We start from the raw sequence: 8,586 nt of genomic DNA, 5'->3' as shown, positions 1-8,586 counted from the left end.
GCAATGTACAGCCACGCAAACGGTGGCGTCACTAGCACAACACACCACGCCGAAAAATAACGGCACGCCCGCAAAGTTGTAAACAACTTAATGGAAAATTTCCAACGCTGTATCTAGCGGCACTCACACGCACGCACAATGTGTCTATAGCACGGAGTATATTGGCACTCACTGGAGTGTCCAACAAAACTACCGTACGGCACTTAATCACTCGTAACACTGTACAGCTACTACAAAGTAGCGTCACTCGCACAACGGCACTTTCAATCGCAATTAATTGTAAACACTGTACCGCTATGGTACAGCCACAACAATATTAGCGTCACTCGCACAACTGTAATACACCGGTACTCACACACGAATGTAACCGCAAAAAGGAAATCACAAAAATCGCAAATCACCGCTTAGCACACGACACGTCCGCACTATTCAACAGTCAGACTGAGAATGAGTAGATAGGGACAGTAGGAATCTCGTTAATCCATTCATGCGCGTCACTAATTAGATGACGAGGCATTTGGCTACCTTAAGAGAGTCATAGTTACTCCCGCCGTTTACCCGCGCTTACTTGAATTTCTTCACTTTGACATTCAGAGCACTGGGCAGAAATCACATTGTGTCAACACCCGTTAGGGCCATCACAATGCTTTGTTTTAATTAGACAGTCGGATTCCCCAAGTCCGTGCCAGTTCTGAATTGATTGTTAATTGATAATCGTTATAATTTAAAAGGAATATATATCGAATGATATAATTCCTTAAAAATTTTAGCAAGAAAGTTCCACAATTGGCTACGTAACTACTATCCGGGGAACAAGAATCGTAATTCTCTATTTACCCAGAACGAGTACATAAACCATGGTATTGCTTCCCAATCAAGCCCGACTATCTCAATCTTCAGAGCCAATCCTTATCCCGAAGTTACGGATCTAATTTGCCGACTTCCCTTACCTACATTATTCTATCGACTAGAGACTCTTCACCTTGGAGACCAGCTGCGGATATTGGTACGGCCTGTTGAGAAGTTTGCGTGACCCCACCATAAATTTTCAAGGTCCGAGGAGAAAATATCGACACAACAGTAAATGTCATGCTCTTCTAGTCCATCTACCATATCTCTCTTCGAAAGACTTCCATGGTAGTACGACTATAAAACAGAAAAGAAAACTCTTCCGATATCTCTCGACGGCTTCTTTATGGTCGTTCCTGTTGCCAGGATGAGCACAAGGCCCATTTTTAATAACAAACGGATACTCAACAGGTTACGGAATTGGAACCGTATTCCCTTTCGTTCAAAATAATTCAAGTATTTTAATTATTTTTAAATATATTTTTATTAATATTTTTTTTTATTAAAAACTTGAAAATTTTCGGCTTTCGCCTTGAACTTAGGACCGACTAACTCGTGATCAACCACTGTTCACACGAAACCCTTCTCCACTTCAGTCCTCCAAGGTCTCATTCGATTATTTGCTACTACCACCAAGATCTGTACCAATAGCGGCTCCATGCAGGCTTACGCCAAACACTTCTAAGCACACTATTGTACCCTCCTACTCACTAAAGTTTCAAAATTTATAAATCAATCGAAATTGTTTTATAAATCATCTACTTTAGCGGTAATGTATAGGTATACAACTTAAGCGCCATCCATTTTAAGGGCTAGTTGCTTCGGCAGGTGAGTTGTTACACACTCCTTAGCGGATTACGACTTCCATGTCCACCGTCCTGCTGTTTTAAGCAACCAACGCCTTTCATGGTATCTGCATGAGTTGTTAATTTAGGCACCGTAACATTACGTTTGGTTCATCCCACAGCGCCAGTTCTGCTTACCAAAAGTGGCCCACTGGGCACATTATATCATAACCTCAACCTTCATATCAAGAAAGGTGAGGTTCTTACCCATTTAAAGTTTGAGAATAGGTTAAAATCGTTTCGACCCTAAGGCCTCTAATCATTCGCTTTACCAGATAAGATTATTTTATATAATTTTTAAATGCACCAGCTATCCTGAGGGAAACTTCGGAGGGAACCAGCTACTAGATGGTTCGATTGGTCTTTCGCCCCTATACTCAATTCTGACAATCGATTTGCACGTCAGAACTGTTTCGGTCTTCCATCAGGGTTTCCCCTGACTTCAACCTGATCAAGTATAGTTCACCATCTTTCGGGTCACAGCATATATGCTCAAGGTACGCTCCAGTTAGAGGTATAAATAATAATAAATTATCATTATACATAACTATATGGAACGCCCCGGGATTGAATTAATTGACTATTTATTAAAAAATAGACTAAAAATTAATCCCATTATATTTAAGTTAAGTTAATTATGCCATTAAGTTTAATATAACTCAATGACTTGCACATATGTTAGACTCCTTGGTCCGTGTTTCAAGACGGGTCCCGAAGGTATCCTGAATCTTTCGCATTGTTAATCATATAAATGCATACAAATAAATATTAATATCATAGATATTAAATTTTTTGTAAAATTCAAAAAATGAATTTTAGCATTATATATAATAAAATCTATCAACACTTTATCAAATCATTAGTATTTATTTTATGTTAATATGCTTAAAAAGCAAATTAATTTAAATAAACTTAATATCACCAATGATCTTTTGATAAATACTTTATTATGTTAATAGATTACAATGTCCTTATATGAAAAAAATGCACATTATTTTTTTAATTATTTAATGATGAATTTTTCATAATGGATATTCAGGTTCATCGGGCTTAACCTCTAAGCAGTTTCACGTACTATTTAACTCTCTATTCAGAGTTCTTTTCAACTTTCCCTCACGGTACTTGTTTACTATCGGTCTCATGGTTATATTTAGTTTTAGATGGAGTTTACCACCCACTTAGTGCTGCACTATCAAGCAACACGACTCTTTGGAAATATCTTTCTAGTAATCATTAACGTTATACGGGCCTGGCACCCTCTATGGGTAAATGGCCTCATTTAAGAAGGACTTAAATCGTTAATTTCTCATACTAGATATTAAGATATTCCATACACTGCATCTCACATTTGACATATAGACAAAGTGACTTAGTGCTGAACTATTTTCTTTTCGCTCGCCGCTACTAAGAAAATCCTTGTTAGTTTCTTTTCCTCCCCTCATTAATATGCTTAAATTCAGGGGGTAATCCCATATGAGTTGAGGTTGTTTTAATATTCTTTTTTTATCTTCTCACAATTTAATAAAAAAATTATATCATCTTTTCATCTCTATTTTTCTTTTCTCCTTTTATATATTGTAAATATATAAAAATAATAATAATGTAAAATGAGGCAATCCTAGAATAAAAAATTTAATTTTTATGCTAGACATTCCTCCTTTTAATTACATATATAAATTATTATTTTATATATATATATATAAATAATATGAAAATTTTTTGTAAAGAATACTTAGATTCAATATTTTCATCATTTCATTTTATTTGAGAGGATTTTTTTTTTAAAGAATATATAATAAATAAAATTCATTATATATCTTTATTTTTTTTGCTATTAATATTATGAATTATTTAAAATCCAATAATATACACATTTGCTTAAATTCAATTATTTTTATAAAAGAATAAGCAACTTATTTAGCATAGTCTTACAACCCTCAACCATATGTAGTCCAAGCAGTACTTTAAAATTGAATTTAATGTACATAACAGCATGGACTGCGATATGCGTTCAAAATGTCGATGTTCATGTGTCCTGCAGTTCACACGATGACGCACAGTTTGCTGCGTTCTTCATCGACCCATGAGCCAAGTGATCCACCGCTTAGAGTATTTTTTTATTTATTTTTATTTATAACAAATGTCAATTTTTTTTTGCATATATTAATTGAAAGAGTAAAATTAAATAATATTAATAATATATAAATTGATTTTCTTTCAATAATATATATCAAATATATTTAACTCTAAACATTTTTATTAAGTTGCGAATGTCTTAGTTCAACAATAATACAGTGGTGGTATTTATTATGATTCAATTATTTTGTATTTTTTTAATCATTTTATGTATATATATAATAATATAATAAATATATACCACTTTTGTTATTGTGAACAAATTAACTTATCATTCAATCAAATGAATAATAAGTACAACTTTTTATTTTCATGTTTAAAGGTTTTTAAAAGAAAAAAATAAGAAAAAACATTACAAAATGTACCATCATATATTATATTTAATATGATATAATTGATGGATCACAAATTGAATGAAAAAGAATAAAAAGAATTATGGATTCAAAATAATTATATAAATTTTTTTTTTTTTTTCTTTTTTTTTTTTTTTTTTTTTTCTTTTTGTTCGTTTGTTTGCTTGTCTGTTTGTTTGTTTGTTTGTTTGTTTGTTTTTCTTACGGATATGGAACACAATAATGATCCTTCCGCAGGTTCACCTACGGAAACCTTGTTACGACTTTTACTTCCTCTAAATAATCAAGTTCGGTCAACTTTTGCGAAACAACCGTGACACACGAGGCGTCACAGTGATCACGTCCGGAGACCTCACTAAATAATTCAATCGGTAGTAGCGACGGGCGGTATGTACAAAGGGCAGGGACTTAATCAATGCGAGTTAATAACTCGCACTTACTGGGAATTCCAAGTTCATGTGAACAGTTTCAGTTCACAATCCCAAGCATGAAAGTGGTTCAGCGGTTTACCCGGACCTCTCGGTCTAGGAAATACACGTTGATACTTTCATTGTAGCGCGCGTGCAGCCCAGGACATCTAAGGGCATCACAGACCTGTTATTGCTCAATCTCGTTACTGCTAGACGCAATTTGTCCATTTAAGAAGCTAGTGTCCTTATAATGGGACAAACCAACAGGTACGACTCCACTTATATAAACACATTCAAACACTTGTACATTCAAGATGTACGCATGAAAGAAGGCTATATAAGTTTCAACATCATAATCCTGAAAGCATCTATTTAATATATTTGAGTCTCGTTCGTTATCGGAATTAACCAGACAAATCACTCCACGAACTAAGAACGGCCATGCACCACCACCCATAGATTCGAGAAAGAGCTATCAATCTGTCTTACACGCTTATGTTCGGACCTGGTAAGTTTTCCCGTGTTGAGTCAAATTAAGCCGCAGGCTCCACTCCTGGTGGTGCCCTTCCGTCAATTCCTTTAAGTTTCAGCTTTGCAACCATACTTCCCCCGGAGCCCAAAAGCTTTGGTTTCCCGGGAAGCGACTGAGAGAGCCATAGTAGTAGCTACACCCAATTGCTAGCTGGCATCGTTTATGGTTAGAACTAGGGCGGTATCTGATCGCCTTCGAACCTCTAACTTTCGTTCTTGATTAATGAAAACATCTTTGGCAAATGCTTTCGCTTAAGTTAGTCTTACGACGGTCCAAGAATTTCACCTCTCGCGTCGTAATACTAATGCCCCCAAACTGCTTCTATTAATCATTACCTCTTGATCTAAAAACCAATGAAAGTAGAACAGAGGTCTTATTTCATTATTCCATGCACAAAATATTCAGGCATTTGGAGCCTGCTTTAAGCACTCTAATTTGTTCAAAGTAATTGTACCGGCCCACAACAACACTCGATGAAGAGCACTGAAGTAGGTTTAAATAGGAGGAATATATAAAAAATACATTGTATTAATTATATATAAGAACTCCACCGGTAATACGCTTACATACATAAGGTAATGTACATACCACAATATATAGTTGTACTACCCGTATGAAGCACAAATTCAACTACGAACGTTTTAACCGCAACAACTTTAATATACGCTATTGGAGCTGGAATTACCGCGGCTGCTGGCACCAGACTTGCCCTCCAATAGGTCCTTGTTAAAGGATTTAAAGTGTACTCATTCCAATTACAGGGCCTCGGATATGAGTCCTGTATTGTTATTTTTCGTCACTACCTCCCCGAACTGGGAGTGGGTAATTTACGCGCCTGCTGCCTTCCTTAGATGTGGTAGCCGTTTCTCAGGCTCCCTCTCCGGAATCGAACCCTGATTCCCCGTTACCCGTTGCAACCATGGTAGTCCTAGATACTACCATCAAAAGTTGATAGGGCAGACATTTGAAAGATCTGTCGTCGGTACGGGACCATACGATCTGCAAGTTATCTAGAGTTCAACCAATTTAACGATCAAATGATCGCTTGGTTTTAGTCTAATAAAAGCACACGTTCCATAAGGTCCGTGTTTATATTGCATGTATTAGCTCTAGAATTACCACAGTTATCCAAGTAACTGTTAACGATCTATGGAACCATAACTGATATAATGAGCCTTTTGCGGTTTCACTTTTAATTTGTTTGTACTTAGACATGCATGGCTTAATCTTTGAGACAAGCATATAACTACTGGCAGGATCAACCAGAATAATATTTTTATTTATATATTTTTCTTTGTTTTTCATATTTGAAAATTTCATAAATTACGGTGTATATAAAAAGTAAAGGGGCGACCCCCCTTTAGCTTTTCTTATCAAAATTCAAAAACCGTTTTTTATGAAAAAGAATTTTCGTTCTCTATATTATATATTTTATATAAAAATATAAGAACGATATTTCTTCTTAATATTTGCCAATTTTCAAATAATTTATCATTCTTAATAACATTTTACTTTTTTTTTCAAATGCATTTTTAATGTAATAATTTCATATATTACATAATTTTTCTCTTTGAATTGAAATTAATAATTTCATAATTCTATTTTTTAATCATAAATATATATGATTGAAAAAATTTTCTCCTCTTTTCCTTTGTTTAAAATTTAATTTTTCTTATAAATTTTTGTTTTTCTTATTTTTTTCTCTTCATCATCTGTTTAATTTCCTGTATTTATACAAGAAACAAACAGTTGAGGATAATTTCTATGTAATGCTAGTATAGAATATAAAATTTTGAATTCAAAAATTTATTTCTATTTAAACTAACTATAGAAAACCAGGAATAAAATACAATAACACCAATATGCCATAACATGTTAGTATAGAATATAGATTCTTCATATATGTATATATATTCGAAAATTTTTTCTATTTAAACTAACGTATGGAAAACCAGGAATAAAATCATAATATTACCAGTTTAATATGGCTCAAATTCGAGTTTCATATAGTTATGATTCGATTTATATGCTTCAATATCATTGGTTAGTTAACTTTTGATATTTTCATATTATATCACATGCCTTCACCGTGAGTGTTTTTTGCCATGCACACCTCACATTGTCAAAAATGTATGGGAAAAATTCATTTCAATACATTTCAGTTTGATTTGAAATGTCTTTATTATATATTTTAATGGCAATATGCCAAGGTTATATTCCATAACTCTTTATTTAAACTAACGTATGGAAAACCAGGCATAAAATCACAATATTACCAGTTTAATATGGCTCAAATTCGAGTTTCATATAGTTATGATTCGATTTATATGTTTCAATATCATTGGTTAGTTAACTTTTGATATTTTCATATTATATCACATGCCTTCACCGTGAGTGTTTTTTGCCATGCACACCTCACATTGTCAAAAATGTATGGGAAAAATTCATTTCAATACATTTCAGTTTGATTTGAAATGTCTTTATTATATATTTTAGTGCCAATATGCCAAGGTTATATTCCATAACATGTTAGTATTAGAATATAGATTCTTCATATATGTATATATATTCGAAAATTTTTTCTATTTAAACTAACGTATGGAAAACCAGGCATAAAATCACAATATTACCAGTTTAATATGGCTTAAATTCGAGTTTCATATAGTTATGATTCGATTTATATGCTTCAATATCATTGGTTAGTTAACTTTTGATATTTTCATATTATATTTCACATGCCTTCACCGTGAGTGTTTTTTGCCATGCACACCTCACATTGTCAAAAATGTATGGGAAAAATTCATTTCAATACATTTCAGTTTGATTTGAAATGTCTTTATTATATATTTTAGTGCCAATATGCCAAGGTTATATTCCATAACATGTTAGTATTAGAATATAGATTCTTCATATATGTATAGATATTCGAAAATTTTTTCTATTTAAACTAACGTATGGAAAACCAGGCATAAAATCACAATATTACCAGTTTAATATGGCTTAAATTCGAGTTTCATATAGTTATGATTCGATTTATATGCTTCAATATCATTGGTTAGTTAACTTTTGATATTTTCATATTATTTCACATGCCTTCACCGTGAGTGTTTTTTGCCATGCACACCTCACATTGTCAAAAATGTATGGGAAAAATTCATTTCAATACATTTCAGTTTGATTTGAAATGTCTTTATTATATATTTTAATGGCAATATGCCAAGGTTATATTCCATAAAATGTTAGTATAGAATATAGATTCTTCATATATGTATATATATTCGAGAATTTTTTTCTATTTAAACTAACGTATGGAAAACCAGGCATAAAATCACAATATTACCAGTTTAATATGGCTCAAATTCGAGTTTCATATAGTTATGATTCGATTTATATGCTTCAATATCATTGGTTAGTTAACTTTTGATATTTTCATATTATATCACATGCCTTCACCGTGAGTG

General features: G+C 33.0%; 1 non-coding gene and 2 pseudogenes across 1 annotated transcript; all 3 read right to left on the bottom strand.

Moving 5' to 3' along the window:
* Positions 1-399: 399 nt before the first annotated feature.
* LOC129252455 (large subunit ribosomal RNA) lies at positions 400-3,181 on the bottom strand (annotated as a pseudogene).
* A 444-nt stretch (positions 3,182-3,625) lies between these two features.
* LOC129252458 (5.8S ribosomal RNA) lies at positions 3,626-3,806 on the bottom strand (annotated as a pseudogene).
* Positions 3,807-4,403: 597 nt separating this feature from the next.
* LOC129252450 (small subunit ribosomal RNA) lies at positions 4,404-6,394 on the bottom strand. The gene has a single exon (XR_008583448.1). It is a non-coding gene; the product is annotated as a small subunit ribosomal RNA (ribosomal RNA).
* Between the last annotated feature and the right edge of the window lie 2,192 nt (positions 6,395-8,586).

Source organism: Anastrepha obliqua, unplaced genomic scaffold (assembly GCF_027943255.1).
Source record: "Anastrepha obliqua isolate idAnaObli1 unplaced genomic scaffold, idAnaObli1_1.0 ptg000208l, whole genome shotgun sequence".
Taxonomy (NCBI): domain Eukaryota; kingdom Metazoa; phylum Arthropoda; class Insecta; order Diptera; family Tephritidae; genus Anastrepha; species Anastrepha obliqua.
The sequence above is the reverse complement of the archived record's forward strand: the minus strand, read 5'-3'. Positions and strand labels throughout refer to the sequence as shown.